Source organism: Phocoena phocoena, chromosome X, assembly GCF_963924675.1.
Source record: "Phocoena phocoena chromosome X, mPhoPho1.1, whole genome shotgun sequence".
NCBI lineage: Eukaryota > Metazoa > Chordata > Mammalia > Artiodactyla > Phocoenidae > Phocoena > Phocoena phocoena.
In genome coordinates, this window is record NC_089240.1 from 115,179,829 (window position 1) to 115,199,372 (window position 19,544).

Consider the following 19,544-nt stretch of genomic DNA (forward strand, 5'->3'; position numbering starts at 1 on the left):
GGAATGGAAGATGTACCATTGGAGAAAATGACAAAGAATAATCATTTAGGGATAAAAGACTTCTACAAATTGTAAATGAAAGACAGTAACACTTTAAAAGGCATTCTTTAATGTATTTCTCATTTTATGGGTTGCTTATATTTCCCTCTGTCTCTGATGGGCAAAATTAAAAGGATATATTGTAGGAAGGCTGACTTTAAGAAAGTCAGAAAAATAATAAGACTATATAGTTGGGGGAAGAAAGCTAAGATACAATCCAAGAAATGAGGCTGTTCAGTTTACAGATTTTTTTCTTTTCCATTATGGTTTATCCCAGGATATTGAATATAGTTCCCTGTGCTATACAGTAGGACCTTGCTGTTTATCCATTCTGTATGTAATAGTTTTCATCTAATCCAGTTTACAGATCTGAAGTTAGCCTATTCCACGTATAGGGAAAAGGAGCCGTATACCAAAAAGACTAAATGAGGCCACACTGCAAAAGGGTTGTATTGTAAAGATATAGCATGAGTTTGCAGGGGAGAAATCAGATAAAACAAAACAGGAGGTGGAGTTCCACAGAGAGCAGAAAAAGAAAATTTTCTGAAAGCTATTGACAAATTTTCAGAGGCAAATTATTAGACAAATTCTAAGAGAGAAGTTTCGGACATCATATATTATTTCATATTTTAATAGTCACTAGTAAGTTTTGTCCAATCTCTCCCTTGAAATTTGTAGGAAAAGATAAACATCCTTATTGTTTAGCTGTGTCCTATCTAGTATGCTGGCCACTAGACACCTGTGACTTTTGAGTACTTGGAGTGTGGCTAGTCTGAATTATGTGCTGTAAGTGTAAAATACACACTGGTTTTCAACCACTTAGAACAACAACAAGAGGAATGCAAAATATCTGATTAATAAGTTTTATATTGATCATAAATTTAAATGATAGTATTTGGACATGTTAGATCATTAGATCAGATAAAATATATTAATAAATTAATTTTACCTCTTGTTTTTTTTACTTTTTAAAATGCAGCTACTAAAAAATTTGATACTGCATTTGTGGCTTGCATCATAGTATTTCTGTTGCACAGCATTGGTCTAGCCTCTGCCCACATAACTGCTCTTGGAAATATTCAGATTCAAGATTGTGTATTTTGATGGTATCTGTATAAATTTACTTCAGTTTTGTTTCATTCTGATTTTCATTTCATTTATTTTCGAGCGGTTTAGGTATCCAGTTCGCACAAACCAGATTCCCCGTCAGATTCCTCAACAGACTTTCATTAGAAAACCACTTTTTGGCCTCATCATCAGTGGCATTTTACCTTTTGGCTGTATTTTTATTCAACTCTTTTGCATTCTAAACACTATTTGGTGAGTATTGTATCTTCATAATCTCAAAAATATTAAATGTTAATAAGTTAATTTTTTATATGTCAAAGAGGTTAAATTCTGGTGTGGTAAAACTTTATTTGCTACCCTGTTTTATCCAGGAAATAGCAATCTGACCTGAGGGAATTTCCTAGGAAACTAAGACTTAATTCACAAAATTATAAAGCTACTTTTGGATGGAAATGTCTATAAAGATTTCCTTTTTGGAAATGAATAGCCTCTTTTTTTTTGTTTTACGGTACGCGGGCCTCTCACTGTTGTGGCCTCTCCCGTTGCAGAGCACAGGCTCCGGATGCGCAGGCTCAGCGGCCGTGGCTCACGGGCCCAGCCGCTCCGCGGCATGTGCTATCTTCCCGGACCGGGGCACGAACCTGTGTGCCCTGCATCGGCAGGCGGAATCTCAATCACTGCGCCACCAGGGAATCCCTTAATAACTTCTTTTTAAGCCTTTCCAGGTGACTTAGAAAAGTTGGTCTCAAACTGTACTTCTTTGAGATTTTGCAAGGGGTGGGATGGGGGTGTCCCTTGGAGGGAGGTGTGTAAAGATGGGAAGGGGCAGCTCTGATTTGTATCTGTTTTCCATACTGGCCTTCCATGCAAGAGTTCATTTAGAGTTTCTCTGCTAAAAATAATTTGGAGACCACTGATTTTGGGTCTTCATCTGTACTGAGCTGTAAGTAATGGTTTTCTATTTTCCTTTCTGTCAACTGTTAGTTCTGATGTCAGATGCCTTTTCCTTATAACTTTCCTCTTTTTATCTGCTACTTTTAATCTGTTGCAGTTTAAGAAGTCTAATAGCCAAGATAGTTAGAGATGCATGTGAAGTAAGAACAGGTACTCTCTGATTAAAGTGCCACAGCTTTAGTGCCCCTGCTTTGTGACAGCTATTTTAGTTGCTCCAAGTCCCTTTTTTTCTTACTTCCTGATTCTTGACAGCATTTTGGTTTCGGGAGTTGGCCAAGTCGGGTGTTACTGTGGAAGGATTTTTGGAGAGGGGGCAAAAGCACCATAAAATGAAATAAGATAAGATAAAATAAAATAAATAAAATGCAGTCGCCAACTGTGTGTGTTTATAACACTTTTGTCCCAAAGGAATCTTCTGGACAAAACTTTGAAGTCCTTGGAAATTAGGCTTAATCACGTACATTAATCGCTCACCTTTTAAACAGCATTGTGTCAAAATTGTTCAAAAGATAAGCAATAAAATCTGTTACCTCGTCAGCAACTAAATATTTAACATGCTGCGGAATAGATTACAGTAACCAAGTTTTCCAGATGTTTTTGATGGAAAAGTAACTTTAAAGCAAAACTGAAAGATTCTTTAGGCGAATTAATTTTAAAAAGTTTTTTTAACTTTTTACTTTATATTGGAGTATAGTTGATTAACCATGTTGTGATAGTTTCAGGTGTACAGCAAAGTGATTCAGTTATATATATACATGTATCTATTCTTTTTCAAGTTCTTCTCCCATTTAGATTGTTACAGAATATTGAGCAGAGTTTCCTGTGCTATGCAGTAGGCCCTTGTTGGTTATCCACCTTAAATACAGCAATGTGTACATGTCAATACCATATTCCCTAACTATCCCTTTCCCCCTGGTAACCATAAGTTCGTTCTCTAATAGATGAATTAATTTTTGTTTCAATGAGAAACAGCACGCTTGTTGTGTACAACTTTGTATGTATTTATTAACTCTAGAGATGATTCTCTCCTACCTCCATCCTTCATCCTCACTCCCAGGTGTATATCTTACATGAGGTTTTAAAATGGGATATTGATCAGTTCACCAATTTCTTCTTCTCTTCAGAAGGCTTTTAAAAATGTGTATTTCTTATCCCAATTTAGTCAGCTCGCTCTATAATAATGAAAGAAATTACTTCATTCCTTCGAAGTTTGACCTAAATGTAATCCACACATAGATGTTTTTAAAGATGCATGTTTGAAAGTATATTTAATAGAATTATGTGTGTCATGCTATAAAGACCTATTTGGGGAAGCTACCTGTCAACAGACCTCCAAAAGCAAAATGGCGTGTGTTTCTGTGGTTTTCTGTTGTATAATGTAGTCACTGGTATTTATGGCATTTACAACCTTCCATTTCTAAAGAGAAAGCATGTTTTTAAATGTGTATAGAGAAAATTGATGGGTCTCAAGTGAAAACTAAATTATAGGATTAGAGAAATATGAGGAAGTAGCAACACTGATTCTAACAAGAGAGGATATGGCCAAACTCTGAAGCTGTGTAGGTAAAGGAATATATATATATATATATATATATATATATATATATATATATATATATATATATATACTCGATACTACATGGATACTACATGGATTTGATGATACTGCATGGATAGATGAAGATTTGGAATGAAAAGCCCAAGGTGAGAAAAGTGTGTGACAGTTTACTGTATAGAGTTGGATGGATCTTTTTGTGTGTATTGTTAAGTTAAAGGTTATTTTAAAGCTGTAATTTTTCTTTTCAGGTCTCATCAGATGTACTTCATGTTTGGCTTCCTTTTCTTAGTCTTTATAATTCTCCTGATTATTTGTTCAGAAGCTACCGTTTTGCTGTGTTATTTTCATTTGTGTACTGAGGTAAAGACATAGGAAACAAATGTATCTGAAGCTTTCTAAACTTGCATTACTGGAATTAGAGGTCTGTGTTGAGAAAGGAATTGAAATAAATGTTAACTGCATGGTTTCTATAACTTGGGATCACTTTTATATTGTGTTTTTCTAATGACACATTTTAATTTTAATGCATCTATCAAGTTAATGCTACTTTGATGGAAAATTTTCAACAGAAAGCAATTTCTCTCTGGCTAGTTACTATAATTGCTGCGTAATATTCAGTTAACATAGAAAAATATAGGGAACTGATTTGATAGTTTAGACATATAAAAGATCAGGTTCGATGATGTTTTATTTTTAACAATTAAAATTTTCTTGCAGCTTAGGCCAGGATTGCATTTTATGGGTTTGAGATTGCTGCTAAAGGCCCTTTCTCTTTCATTTCATTGCCTTTTGGTTACCATGGGCATAAATAATTCTTTTTACCCCATGCCATCCCCAATTTTTTCCTGATGTCATTTTGGATAACTAAGCTGGTGGTGAACATGTTTTCTTTTTTATTTTAAGTTAATTAATTAATTATTTTATTTTTGGCTGTGTTGGGTCTTCGTTGCTGTGCACGGCCTTTCTCTAGTTGCGGCGAGTGGGGGCTACTCTTTGTTGTGAGGTGCGGGCTTCTCATGGCGGTGGCTTCTCGTTGCAGAGCACGGGCCCTAGGTACGCGGGCTTCAGTAGTTGTGGCACGTGGGCTCAGTAGTTGTGGTTCACGGTTTCTAGAGTGCAGGCTCAGTAGTTGTGGCTTGCTGGCTCTAGAGCACAGGCTTAGTAGTTGTGGCGCACAGGCTTAGTTGCTCCGTGGCATGTGGGATCTTCCTGGACCAGGACTCGAACCCATGTCCCCTGCATTGGTAGGTGGATTCTTAACCCCTGTGCCACCAGGGAAGTCCCTGAACATGTTTTCTTAAATCCCCTAAATCCCTCTTATTTTGGTAGTTTAATGTGACTCTCTAAAGGTGACAAGAGAGTTTAGGGAATGATTATTATATACATGATGTCTTAGAGCATTTTTTTCTTGAGCTATAAGAATAAAGGTAAAAAATATATAATTACGTATGTATTATACTTAGCTACTCTTTCATTCTGTGGTACATTTTGTCATAGAAAATCTGCAACAGTCATTAATGAAACATACATTGATAGGCATATAATGTGTATATTTTTATTCCTTAGAAAATGTTTTGGGGTCCCCAAGACCACCCACATGTTTGGTGACTCACTAGAAGGACTCATGGGACTCAGGGTATAGATGTCTTCTTGGTTAGGGTTTGTTACAGCAAAAGGATACACAACAGGATCAGCAAGGGAAAAAGACACAGGTGAAACCTGGAAAAAAATCCATGTGCAGTCTTCCTATGCTTTCTCTCTCTCATGAGGGGACACACCAAGCATGCTCCTTTCTCCAGCAGTAAAAAAATGCAGGAATATATGTGCAACATGTCTGCCCAGGGAAGCCCATTAGAGACTCAGCATCCAAGGTTTTTATTGGGAGCTAGTCACATAGGCACCCTCTGCCTAGCAACTCCCCAAATTCCAGACTCTCAAAAGGAAAGCAAGTGCTCACCATAAATCACATTGTTTGTACAGTCTAGGTAGAGCAAACCAGTCTCATCAGTCAGGGAATGATTAAATGCCAAATTCCCAGATATAAGCCAAGAGTCAACCTTGTAAGCAGACCCTTCCAAAGATAGCAACCTCAGACCTGCTATGTTAACTCTTTTCTGCACACTTTATCCCCTTGGCCCTTGACCACAGTGCCTTTATGGTAAAATTACTATCAGGAAGCGCCCATGGGACAGGATGAGACTAACCTGATTATTGACCTCAGTCATGCCTCCATGGGTCCTGAATTTAGCCAGTTAAAACAAATCCTATTAACCATAAAGATCTGTCTTAGAGAAACAAACAGACTTATAGAAAAAGAGACCAGGTTTGTGTTGACCAGAGGCAGGGGTTGGGGGGAGGGAGAATTGGATGAAGGTGGTCCAAAGGTACAAACTTGCAGTTATCAGATAAATAAGTACTAGGGATGTAATGTACAACATGATAAATACAATTAACACTGCTGTATGTTATATATGAAAGTTGTTGAGACAGTAAATCCTAAATTCTCATCGCAAGGAAAACATTTTTTTCTGTTTCTTTAATTTTGTATCTGTATGAGATGATGGGTGCTCACTAAATTTACTGTGAAAATCATTTCATGATGTATGTAAGTCAAATCATTATGCTGTATAACTTAAACTTAGGTAGTGTTGTATGTCAGTTATATCTCAATAAAAATCCCAATAAAACTGAAATGGTAAAAAAAGGTCTATCTCAAATTTCTATATTAACCTTTTTTTACCTGGCCTGAGGCATCAATTCAGGACCAGCACAACTCTGGCCAGTAAATTGAAGCTGACCTGAAAGCCTTCCAGGGCTGAGGCAGCATCTGCAGAGAAAGGATGCACACATTAGAAGTACAATCCCCGAGGGCACATATTGTCCCCCTGGAAACCAAGAGTTTATCATTGTTGGGGCTCCCCAAGCAGGATGTACATTAGTCAGACAGTACATATTATATTAAATTTCTTATAAAACTTCCCCCTTTATTTCTTTTAATCCATAATCCTACAGAGCCTATTTTATGTTTCTTGTTATTACAATAATTGCTAACCCATGGATAGTTAGAATTTCATCTAAAATTTTGTTTTTTCTACCTCTTTTTGCAGGATTATCATTGGTGGTGGAGAGCCTTTTTTACCAGCAGTTTTACAGCTGTTTACCTTTTTTTGTATGCAGTTTATTACTTCTTTACCAAACTTCAAATCACGGGCATTGCAAACACCATTTTGTACTTTGGGTACACGATGATCATGGTCTTGATTTTCTTCCTTTTCACAGGTAAGCACAGAATTACTTTGTGTATTTCAGATTCTCTAAAAAGACTTGGTGATAGCCATAATATAATAAGCATCAATTAACAATTAATGGAAGGAAGAGGGAACAAAGTCATCATGTTTGTTTTTATGCTTTGGAGATAAAAGATTGCAAAGCCCGGGGAGCTGGAGGGACCTTATGTACTTAGCTGTAAGACTGTCTCTTGTGAATGTTTTTAAACAGTAGGGATGTGTTCCAAAGCACAGTAAGGGTTACGTGTAATCACCTTTGACTAGCTCCCAAGCATAAAAAATTAACCGACTTGAATAACTTTTAAATGAGTAAAATTAGATTAAGTCAATGTAAGCAATTATAGGTGAGGAACAAGATGTATACTTCTCAGGATTACTCATTTGGGATTGTTATTTGGGTTCCACTGTGATGGAAACTTTTGTTTAAATTAATACTTGAAGCAGGTGAAAAAATGGCATGGTTTCTAAGATGATCCTGTTGGAGAAATAATGAAGATGGAGAGCTTTACTCCCTTTCTAACCCAAGGGAAGCAGCAGTCCACCTCTACCTGCCTCACTTTTAAGTTCTGGTTTTAGCTCGAGTCATATCACTTGTGTAGATAAGTTTGGAACATTTCAAATATTTTTCTCCAATTTTAACTCTCAGCCTCAACAAATATGGAAAAATTAACAATGGAAGTTTGTCAGAAATCAGAGCCTTAAGACACATGTAGACATTATCTGAGAAACTGGGCATCTTGGTTGGTGGCTTCTTTCTGTGCTTTTCGTATACTGCTGCTCTCAACTCCTCAGTAAAGAGAAGACTGGGCAGGGCTTCTCTCATCTCTCAGCCACCAGAAGTTCTATTTAGGGACCTCCCTGGCGGTCCAGTTGTTGGGACTCCGCTCTTCCACTTCCACTGCACGGGGCCCGGGTTTGATCCCTGGTTGGGGAACTAAAAAAGTTCTATTTAAAACTGAAGGCTTGAGAGTGTCTCACCATTCTAGTCTACCAGCCTCCTCATGTTTGTTTTTGAGGTTTTTAAGCTTTTTACTGAAATATGCCTGCAGAAAAGTGCACACATCATAAGTGTAGAGCAGTGAGCACAATCTGTAACTGACACCCACGTTAATAAACAGTACGTGATCTGCACGCCCAAAGCCACTGTTGGGCCTCTTTCCATTCACCTTTCCCAAAAAGCAACCACTATCCTGACTTTTAACAGCATCGGTTAATTTGGCCTGTTTTTGATTTGTAGGTAAATGGAATCATACGAGATCTACTATTTTAAGTCTGGCTTCACTGGGGTCTGGTTTCTTTTTCTCAAGATTGTTTGTGAATTTCATCCGTATCGCTGTGCGTACGAGTCGTCTCTGCCCCTCGCTCGTCTCTGCCCCTCGCGTGTTCTGTTTTGGGTTCCTCCCCTTGTGAGTTACTGGCTTTTCTATTTGTGTAATGTGCAGTTAGATGGATTATGTTTTCTTTTCTTCATTACCTAACACTTTGACTCAGGCTGCCTTTTTCTGGGAGTCTTATATTACGACAGCTTCTTTCAGAAGTTAGATGTCATCCCAAATGGTCACATTGCTGACAACTCTGTGCCCTTTGGTTGGCTCCACCACTTGAATTGCTTCTGTCACTAATATGTGACTCTCCAAGGCTCTCAGTGGTCTCTTGCCAAATCTAAGGCCTTTCCCTGGTCTTCATCCTCCTTGGCTTCTTAGCTAAACACTACTCAACACCTATTCTGTGAAATTCTCCCAGCATGATTGGCATTCTTCTTCTTGTACCACGCTGTGAATTCTTTTGTTTTCCTCCCTCATCCTGTCACCTAACTCTAGCCTTTATCAAGGGTTCAGCTTTCAGCATTTCAGTCCTTTCTTTCTACACTCTCCCTTTTAGAGCTTATTGAGTCGCAGGGCTTCACTTATCTCCTCAGTGCTGACAGCTCCCAAATCTGTATCTCTAGTCATAACCTCTCTCCAATTATATTCTGAACATTTGCATGTCACATTGGTACTGCCAACTCGACATGCCCCAGAAAGTGAATGTAGCACTTCCTTTCCCCCCAACTGACTCATCTTAATTTCTCTCTTCCTTTGACCATCATGTCTAATCTCTCATCTCCTTGGCATATTTTGCAGGAATTCTTAACATAGCCCTTCCATGCTTTATAATTAATTACAACTCCCCTATTTATTCTTCTTCAGAAGCTTCTTATTCTGTTTTACACTGCGCTAGACCCTGCGCTAGGTGCTGGGGACGTAGTGGTGAAGAAGACAGGTAAGGTCCCCTGCTTTTGTGGATCTTATATTTTAATGGATGGGGGACAAAGAAGGAATTATGGGTTTGATGAGCTTTGTGAAAGAAATGATATTGAAGAAGAGGTGGATAATCAAGTGTTTCAAACAGAGGTGACAGCATGTTCAAAAGTCCTAAAGTGAGAAGGAGTATGACATCTTCAAAGAACACAGAGAAGTTCAAGATGGCAAGAGAAGGAAGGTGGCACTAGGTGGCAATAGTGATTAGAGACATAAGGAGCTAGCAGATCTTACCAGGGTCTTAAAAACTCTACTGTACTAGGGAATTTAGATTTTATTGTAGGAATGATGGGAAGTTGAGGGGGTTTAAATAGGGAACTAATGTGATAATATCACTCTTCTTATTTGAAAGCTTTAATACTGCCATACTTCTCTATCAAGGTCTAAACTTACCTTGGTGTTTGGGCTCCTGTTCTGCCTACTCAGCGTATTTTCTAAACCTCTTAAACTGAACCATTTACTGAGTTTAGGCGTGTCTCCTCCTGACTTTTTTTTTAATATATATTTTAAAAATTTATTTATTTATTTTTGGCTGCATTGGGTCTTCGTTGCTGCGCACGGGCTTTCCCTAGTTGCAGCGAGCAGGGGCTACTCTTCGTTGTGGCACGCGGGCTTCTCATTGCGGTGGCTTCTCTTGTTGCAGAGCACAGGCTGTAGGTGCACAGGCTTCAGTAGTTGTGGCTCGCGGGCTCTAGAGCGCAGGCTCAGTAGTTGTGGCACATGGGCTTATTTGCTCCACGGCATGTGGGATCTTCCCGGACCAGGGCTTGAACCCGTGTCCCCTGCATTGGCAGGCGGATTCTTAACCACTGCGCCACCAGGGAAGCCCTCCTCCTGACTTTTTTAGCATGTCTCCCCACCTAACTTGGAATCTCCTTGAGAACAGGGACCACATCGTATGCCTATTTTATATCTTTTATAGTGCTAAGCACATGGTTCTTCTTGAATTACATAGAGCATGAAATAGAGGAGATACCATTATGGTATAATGTTTCCCTATCTATTTTATTGTATTTTAAATTAAAAAAATGTTTAGATTGAAGTATAACTGACATACAACATTGTATTCGTTTCTGGTGTACAACATAATGATTTGATATTTGTATATATTGCAAAATGATCACCACAGTAAGTCTAGTTAACATCTGTCATCATACACAGTTACAAAATTTTTGGAGTAGATGAGAACTTTTAAGGTTTATTCTCTTAGCAACTTTCAAACATGCAGTACAGTATTATTAATTATAGTCACTATACTGTGCATTACATCCCCATGACTTATTATAACTGGAAGTTTGTACCTTTTGACTCCCTTCACCCATTTTGCCCACATCCTCTCCCCACCCTCCAGCCTCTGGAAACCATCAATTTGTTCTTTGTATCTATGAGCTTGGTTGGTTTTGTTTTTACTAAGATCCCACATGTAAGTGAGAGCATGCAGTATTTGTTTTTCTCTGTCTGACTTATTTCACTTAGCATAATGCCCTCAAAGCCCATCCATGTTGTCACAAAAAGCAGGATTACATTCTTTTTTATGGCTGAATAATATTCCATTGTATACATATACCACATTTTCTTTATCCATTTATCCATCAGTGGACACTTAGGTTGTTTTCATATCTTGGCTATTGTAAATAATGCTGCAGTGAACATGGGGTACATGTATCTTTTTGAGTTAGTGTTTTCATTTTCTTTGGATAAATACCCAAGACTGGAATTGCTGGATCTTACAGTAGTTCTATTTTTAATTTTTTGAGGAACCTCCATACCATTTTCTATAGTGGTTGCACCAATTTACATTCCCACCAACAGTGCACAGGGTCCCCTTTTCTCCACATCCTCGCCAGCACTTTTTATTTCTTGTGTTTTTGATAATAGCCATTCTAACAGGTGTGAGGTGATATCTCACTGTGGGTTTGATTTGCATTTCCCTGATGATTAATGCTGTTGAGCATCTTTTCATGTACCTCTTGGCCTTCTGTATGTCTTCTTTGGAGAAACGTCTATTCAGATCCTCTGCCCATTTTTTTGTAATAAAATGCTTACATCTATCATAACAGGCCTAAAATCTTTCTGGAGGGTGTATATTTTTTTTCCTTTCCAGTTTTTTTGAGATTTTTATTGAGATATAGTTGACATACAGCACTGTATAAGTTTAAAGTGTACAGCATAATGATTTGACTTACATAGTCATGAAATGATGATCACAGTAAGTTTAGTGAACATCCATCATCTCATATAGTTACAAAATAGAAGAAATAGAAAAAAATTTTTTTCTTCTGCTGAAATTTACTTTCAGCAACTTTCGTATATAACGTACAGCAGTGGTAATTATATTTATCATTGTACATTATAACCCTAATACTTATTTATCTGATAACTGAAAGTTTGTACCTTTTGACTGACTTCATCCAATTCCTCTTCACCCACCCCTCACATCTGGTAACTACAAATCTGATCTCTTTTTCTATGAGTTTGTTTGTTTGTTTGTTGAAGTATAATTGACCTACAGCACTGTGTTAGTTCCTGGTACACAGCATAGTGATTTGATATTTCTATCCATTTCAAAATGATCACCATGATAAGTCTAGTTACCATCTGTCACCATACAAAGATCTGCATAATCATTGACTATATTCCCCACACTGTACATTTAAGCCCATGACTTATTTATTTTGTAACTGGAATTTTGTATCTCTTAATCTCCCTCACCTATTTCACTCCTCCACCTACCCCTCCACCCCTGGCAACCACCTGTTTGTTCTCTGTATCTATGACTGTTTCTATTTTGTTACGTTTGTTCAATTGTTCCATTTTTTAGATTCCACATACAAGTGAAATCTTACAGTATTTGTTTTTCTCTGTCTGACTTATTTCACTTAGCATAATACCCTCTAGGTCCATCCATGTTGTCCCAAATGGCCAAATGACAAGATTTAATTCTTTTTTTATGGCTGAATTATATATATTATATATATATATATATACATACACACACAAACATATACCACATCTTATTTATCCATTCATCTGTTGATGAGCACTTAGGTTGCTTCCATATCTTGGCTACTTAAATGATGCTTCAGTGAACATAGGGGTTCATATATCTTGAATTAGTGTTTTTGTTTTCTTCGGATAAATACCCAGGAGTGGAATTGCTGGATCATGTGGTGGATCTATTTTCATTTTTTTCAGGAATCTCCATACTGTTTTCTACAGTGGCTGCACCAATTTACATTCCCACCAACAGTGTATAAAGGTTCCCTTTTCTCCACACCCTCACCAACACTTGTTATTTGTTATCTTTTTGATGATAGCCATTCTGACAGGTGTGAGGTGATATCTCATTGTGGTTTTGATTTGCATTTCCCTGATGATTAATGACATTGAACATCTTTTCATGTGCCTGTTGGCCTTCTGTATGTTTTGTCTTCTCTGGAAAAATGTCTGTTCAGATCCTCTGCCCATTTAAAAAATTTTTTTTTATAATTTTTTTGTGATGTAGACCATTTAAAAAAAAAGTATTTGTTGAATTTGTTACAATATTGCTTTTGTTTTATGTTTTGGTTTGTTGGCTGCAAGGCATGTGGGATCCTAGCTCCCTGACCAGGGATTGAACCCTCACCCCCTGCATTGGTAGGCACAGTCTTAACCACTGGACCGGCAGGGAAGTCCCACTCTACACATTTTTAATTGGATTTTTTTGGGGGGTTTATTGCTATTGAGTTGGATGAGTTTTTTAAAATATTTTGGATATTACCCCTTATCAGATATATGATATGCAAGTATTTTCTCCCATTCAGTAGGCTGCCTTTTCATTTTTGTGGATGGTTTCCTTTTCTGTACAGAAACTTTTTAGTTTGATGTAGTCCCACTTGTTGATTTTTGCTTTTGTTGTCTTTGCTTTTGGTGTGAAGTCCAAAAAAATCATCACCAAGACTGATGTCAAGGAGCTTACCTCCTATACTTACTTTTAGGAGCTTTATGGTTTCGGGTCTTACATTCAGGTCTTTAATCTACTTTAAGTTAATTTTTGTGTCCAGTTTCATTCATTTGTGTGTGACTGTCCTGTTTTCCCAACACCATTTATGAAAAGACTATCCTTTCTCCATTGTATATTATTGGCTCCTTTGTCATAAATTAGTTGACCATATATGTGTGGGCTTATTTCTGGGCTTTCTGTTTTGTTCCATTGAGTTACATTTTTTTTGTGTTTTTTTTTTCGGTACACAGGCCTCTCACTGCTGTGGCCTCTCCTGTTGCGGAGCACAGGCTCCAGATGTGTAGGCTCAGTGGCCATGGCTCATGGGCCTAGCTGCTCCACAGCATGTGGGATCCTCCTGGACTGGGGCACGAACCTGTGTCCCCTGCATCAGCAGGCGGACTCTCAACCACTGCGCCACCAGGGAAGCCCTATGTATTTGTTTTTATGCCAATACCATACGGTTTTGATTACTATAGCTTTGTGATATAGTTTGAAATCAAGGGATTGATACCTCCAGCTTTGTTCTTATTTCTCAAGATTGCTTTGGCTATTTGGGATCTTTTGTGGTTCCATACAAATTTTAGGATTGTTTGTTCTATTTCTGTGAAATTACCACTGGACTTTTATTTTATTATTATTATTTTTTTGACCATGCTGTGCAGCATGTGGGATCTTAGTTCCCTGACCAGGGTTCAAACCTGCGCCCCCTGCATTGGAAGCACAGAGTGTTAACCACTGGACCACCAGGGAAATCCACCACTGGACTTTTGATAGGGATTGCATTGAATCTGTAGATTCCTTTGGGTAGTGTAGACATTTTTACAATATTAATTCTTACAATCCAAGAGCATGGAATATCTTTCCATTTATTTGTGTTTTCTTCAATCTTTCATTAACATCTTACAGTTTTAAGTCTAGAGGTCTTTCAGTTTCTCGGTTAAATTTATTCTTAGGTATTTCATTCTTTTTGATCAATTGTAAATGGGATTGTTTTCTTAATTTCTCTTTCTGATAGTTCATTATTAGTGTATAGAAATGCAACAAATTTCTATACGTTGATTTTGTATCCTGAAGCTTTACTGAGTTCATTGATTAGTTCTAATAGTTCTTTGGTGGAGTCTTTAGAGTTTTCAATACATAATATCATGTCATCTGTAGATAGTGACCGTTTTACTTCTTCCTTTCTAAATTGGATACCTTTTATTCTTTTTCTTGCCTAATTGTTCTGCCTAGGACTTTCAATACTCTATTAAATAAAAGTGGTGAGTGTGGGCATCCTTGGCTTGTTCCTGATCTTAGAGGAAAAGCTTTTCCCTTTTCACCTTTGAGTATGATGTTAGCTATCGGTTTGTCATACGTGGACTTTATTATGTTGAGATACGTACCCTCTATACCCATTATCATTATGTAATGCCCTTATTAGCTTATTACAGTCTTCTTTTTAAAATCTATTTTGTGTAAATATAGCTACCCCAGCTTTCTTTTGGTTTCCATTTGCATGGAATATCTTTTTTTTTTATTTCCTTCACTTTCAGTCTGTGTGTCCTTATGTCTGAAGTGAGTTTCTTATAGGCAGCATATAGATGGGTCTTGTTTTTTATCCATTCCAGCCACTGTATGTGTTTTGATTGGAGAATTTAGTCTATTTACATTTAATTATTGATAGGTATGTCCTTATTGCCATTTTGTTATTTGTTTCCTGGCTGTTTTTTAGTTCCTCTGTCCCTTTCTTCTTCTCTTGTCTCTTCCTCTGTGGTTGATGACTTTCTTTAGTGGTATGCTTAGATTCCTTTCTCATTATCTTTTGTATATCTCTGTAGGTTTTTGCTTTGCGGCTACCATGAGGCCTATATATATTGGATTGGCCAAAAAGTTCGTTCGGTTTTTTCCATAAGATGGCTCTAGTAGCGCTTAGTTGTCTTTAACTTCATTCGAAACAGTTTTGTTAGATTGTATTGGGACAGCTGTCATATCAGCGTGCATTTAAAAAAAAACTTATCAAAATTGCATTTTGGGGGACTTCCCTAGTGGTCCAGTGGTTTAGAATCCGCCTTCCAATGCAGGGGACGCGGGTTCAATCCCTGGTTGGGGAACTAAGATCCCACATGCTGCAGGACAACTAAGCCCGCATGCTGCAACTACTGAGCACGTGAGCCACAACTAGAGAGCCTGCATGCTGCAACTACAGAGCCCACGTGCTCTGGAGACCATGCAACACAACTAGAGAGAAGCCCATGAGCCGCAACGAAGATCCTGCATGCTGCAACTAAGACCTGACACCGCCAAAAATAAATAAATAGTAAAAGAATCTAATTTTTTGTAGCCATTTTAATATGGAAGATGGAAGAAAAAAAAAGCAACATTTTCAGCATATTATGCTCTATTATTTCAAGAAAGCTAAAAACGCAACTGAAACACAAAGAAAGATTTGTGCAGTGTATGGCGAAGGTGCTGTGAATGATTGGACGTGTCAAAAGTGGTTTGTGAAAAAAAAGTGGTTTGCGAAGTTTCTTGCTGGAGATTTCTTGCTGGATGATGCTCCATGGTCAGGTAGACCGGTTGAAGTTGATAGTGATCAAATCGAGACATTAATTAAGAAAAATAAGCGTTATACCATGCGGGAGATAGCTGACATACTCAAAATATCCAAATCAAGTGTTGAAAATCATTTGCACCAGCTTGGTTATGTGAATCGCTTTGATGTTTGGGTCCACACGTGTTAAGTGAAAAAAACCTTCTTGACCGTATTTCTGCATGCGATTCTCTACTTAAAAGTAATGAAAATGTTCCATTTTTTAAAACAAATTGTGACGGGTGATGAAAAGTGGGTACTGTACAATAATGTGGAACGGAAGAGATCATGGGGCAAGCGAAATGAACCACCACCAACCACACCAAAGGCCAGTCTTCATCCAAAGAAGGTGATGGTGTGTATATGGTGGGATTGGAAGGGAGTTCTCTATTATGAGCTCCTTCTGGAAAACCAAACGATTAATTCCAACAACTACTGCTCCCAATTAGACGAAATGAAAGCAGCACTCGACGAAAAGCGTCCGGAATTAGTCAACAGAAAACGCATAATCTTCCATCAGGATATCAAGACCACATGTTTCTTTGATGACCAGGCAAAAACTGTTACATCTTGGCTGGGAAGTTCTGATTCATCCACCGAATTCACCAGATATTGCACCTTTGGATTTCCATTTATTTCGGTCTTTACAAAATTCTCTTAATGGAAAAAATTTCAATTCCCTGGAAGACTGTAAAATGCACCTGGAACAGTTCTTTGCTCAAAAAGATAAAAATTTTTGGGAAGATGGAATTATGAAGTTGCCTGAAAAATGGCAGAAGGTAGTGGAACAAAACAGTGAATACATTGTTCAATAAAGTTCTTGGTGAAAATGAAAAATGTGGTTTTTATTTTTACTTAAAAACCAAAGGAACATTTTGGCCAACCCAATAACAACTTATGACAGTCTATTTTAAGTTGATAAGACCCTAAGTTTGAAAGCATTCTAAAGCTCTACATTTTTACTCTCCTTCTATGTTTTATGTCTTTGATGTCACATTTTACATCTTTTTATTATGTGTATCACCTAACTTATTTTTACTACTTTTGTCTTTAACCTTTATATTAGGTTTTTAAATTTTTTTAATAATTAAAAAATTTTCCTGCCCCTTCACCTTTCTACTAGCTTTATAAGTGATGAATCCACTACCTTTACTAATATATATTTACCTTTACCAGTGAGATTTATACTTTCATAAGTTGTCTTGTTACTAATTTGTGCCCTTTCTTTTCAGCATAAAGGAGTCCCTTTAACATTTCTTGTAAGGCCAGTTTAGTGGTGATGAACTACTTTAGCTTTTGATTGTCTGGAAAACTTTTGTTTTTGAATTAATTTTTATTGGATGATAATCGATTTACAATGTTGTGTTAGTTTCTGCTGTATAGCAAAGTGAATCGGTTATACATATACATATATCCACTCTTTTTTAGATTCTTTTCCCATATAGGCCGTTACAGAGTATTGAGTAGAGTTCCCTGTGCTATACAGTAGGTCCCCATTAGTTATCTATTTTATATAGTACTGTATATATGTCAATCCTATTCTCCCAGTTTATCCACCCCCACCCCGGAAAACATTTTATCTCTCATTCAATTCTGAATGATAACTTTGCCAAGTAAAGTATTCTTGGTTGGATTTTTTTTCTTTCATCATTTTGAATATATTGTCACTCCCTTCTGGCCTGCAAAGTTTCTGCTGAAAAATCTACAGATAGTCTTATGGGGGTTCATAACAAGTTGTTTTTCTCTTGCTGCTTTTAAGATTCTCCCCTTGTCTTTAACTTTTGACATTTTAATTGTAATGTGTCTCAGTGGGTCTCTTTGGGTTCATTTTATTTGCAACTCTCTGGGCTTCCTGGATCTGGACATCTGTTTCTTTCCCCAGGTTAGGGAAGTTTCCAGCCATTATTTCTTCAGATAATTTTTCTGCCCCTTTCTCTCTCTCTTCTCCTTTTGGAACTCCTATAATGCAAATGTTAGTCCACTTGATGGTGTCCCATAAGTCCCTTAAGCTATCTTCACTTTTTTCATTCTTTTTCTTTTTTGCTCTGATTAGGTGAGTTCCTCTGCCCTATCTTTGAGTTTACTGATCCTTTTTTCTGTTTCATCTAGTCTGCTATTGAACCCCTATAGTGTATTTTTCAGTTGGGTTATTGTATTTTTCAGCTCTGTGGTTTATGTTTGAAACTTTCTTATATTTTCTATTGATACATCTTTGTTGGAATTCTCACTGTATTCATGCATTTTTCTCCCGAGTTCTGTAAGCATCTTTATGACCATTACTTTAAATTCTTTATCAGGTAAATTACTTAACTTTGTTTCCTTATGTTTTTTTTCCCTGAGGTTTTCTCTTATTCTTTTGTTTGGAACATATTCCTCTGTTTCTTTGTTTTGCTTGACTATGTTGGTTCCTGTGCGTTAGATGAAATAGCCACCTCTCCCAGCCTTGAAGGGTTGGCCTTGTGTAGGAGATGAAGCTCACTGTTGAAATCTGCCCTAGCTCTTGATTGTCTCTCAAACCTTTGTGATTATCCAAGTGGCCTATTTTATTTATTTATTTTTATTGGAGTATAGTTGCTTTACAATATTGTGTTAGTTTATACTGTACAGCAAAGTGAATCAGCTATACATATACATATATCCCCTCTTTTTTGGATTTCCTTCTCATTTAGGTCACCACAGAGCATTGAGTAGAGTTCCCTGTGCTATGCAGTAGGTTCTCATTAGTTATCTACTTTATACATAGTATGAATAGTGTATATATGTCAATCCCAATCTCCCAGTTCACCCCCCCCACCATATCCATACATTTGTTCTCTAAGTCTGTGTCTTGTATTTCTGCTTTGTAAATAAGATCGTCTATACCAGGGGTCTGCGGCCTGTTAGCAACCGGGCTGCACAGCAGGAGGTGAGCGGTGGGTGAGTGAGCAAAGCTTCTGCTGCTCCCCATCGCTCGCATCACCACCTGAACCACTGTATCCCAGTCCCCCCCACCATCGTCTGTGGAAAAATTGTCTTTCACGAAACCGGTCCCTGGTGGCAAAAAGGTTGGGGACTGCTGGTCTCTACCAGTTTTATCAGATTGCACATATATGCGTTAATATACGGTATTTGTTTTTCTCTTTCTGACTTACTTCACTCTGTATGACAGTCTCTAGGTCCATCAGCCTATTTCATTTCTAGTAGCTCCTAGTAGTTGAGGGTGTGCCAAAACCTTTCGGTGTCTCAAAGGGGAGGATCTCAGTCAGCACCGAGATTCAGACTGATTGAAAGCCAGACCCTCAGGCAGCAGCTTTTAAAGAACAGACGTAGGGCTTCCCTGGTGGCGCAGTGGTTGGGAGTCCGCCTGCCGATGCAGGGGACACGGGTTCGTGCCCCGGTCCGGGAAGATCCCACATGCCGCGAAGCGGCTGCGCCCGTGAGCCATGGCCGCTTAGCCTGCGCTTCCGGAGCCTGCGTGTCCGGAGCCTGTGCTCCGCAACGGGAGAGGCCACAGCAGTGAGAGGCCCGTGTACCGCAAAAAAAAAAAAAAAAAAAAAAAAAGACTAGACATATATCTTCTGTGGAACTGCAAGTGTAAACCCCACTGGCTCCCTGAACCAGGTGATCTGGAGATGTCTGCCGGGCAGCAGTCTCAAAAATCAGGGCTCCAGATGAGTGTATAAGCTCCTTTCTGGGAGGCACTGGTGAGCTGTAGCAAGGTAGAGGGAGAGTGCAAAGGTGATGTTCCTCAGCGTACATTCCCTGAGAGCAGCTCCATAGCTTCCGGCTGTGTGCCAAACCT

The 19,544-nt window shown here is 38.2% G+C and overlaps 1 pseudogene; it reads left to right on the forward strand.

Annotated features, from left to right (window-relative positions):
• The window catches only part of LOC136142270 (transmembrane 9 superfamily member 2-like), an 87,055-nt pseudogene extending 70,055 nt beyond the window's left edge, over window positions 1-17,000 (forward strand).
• Window positions 17,001-19,544: the final 2,544 nt, after the last annotated feature.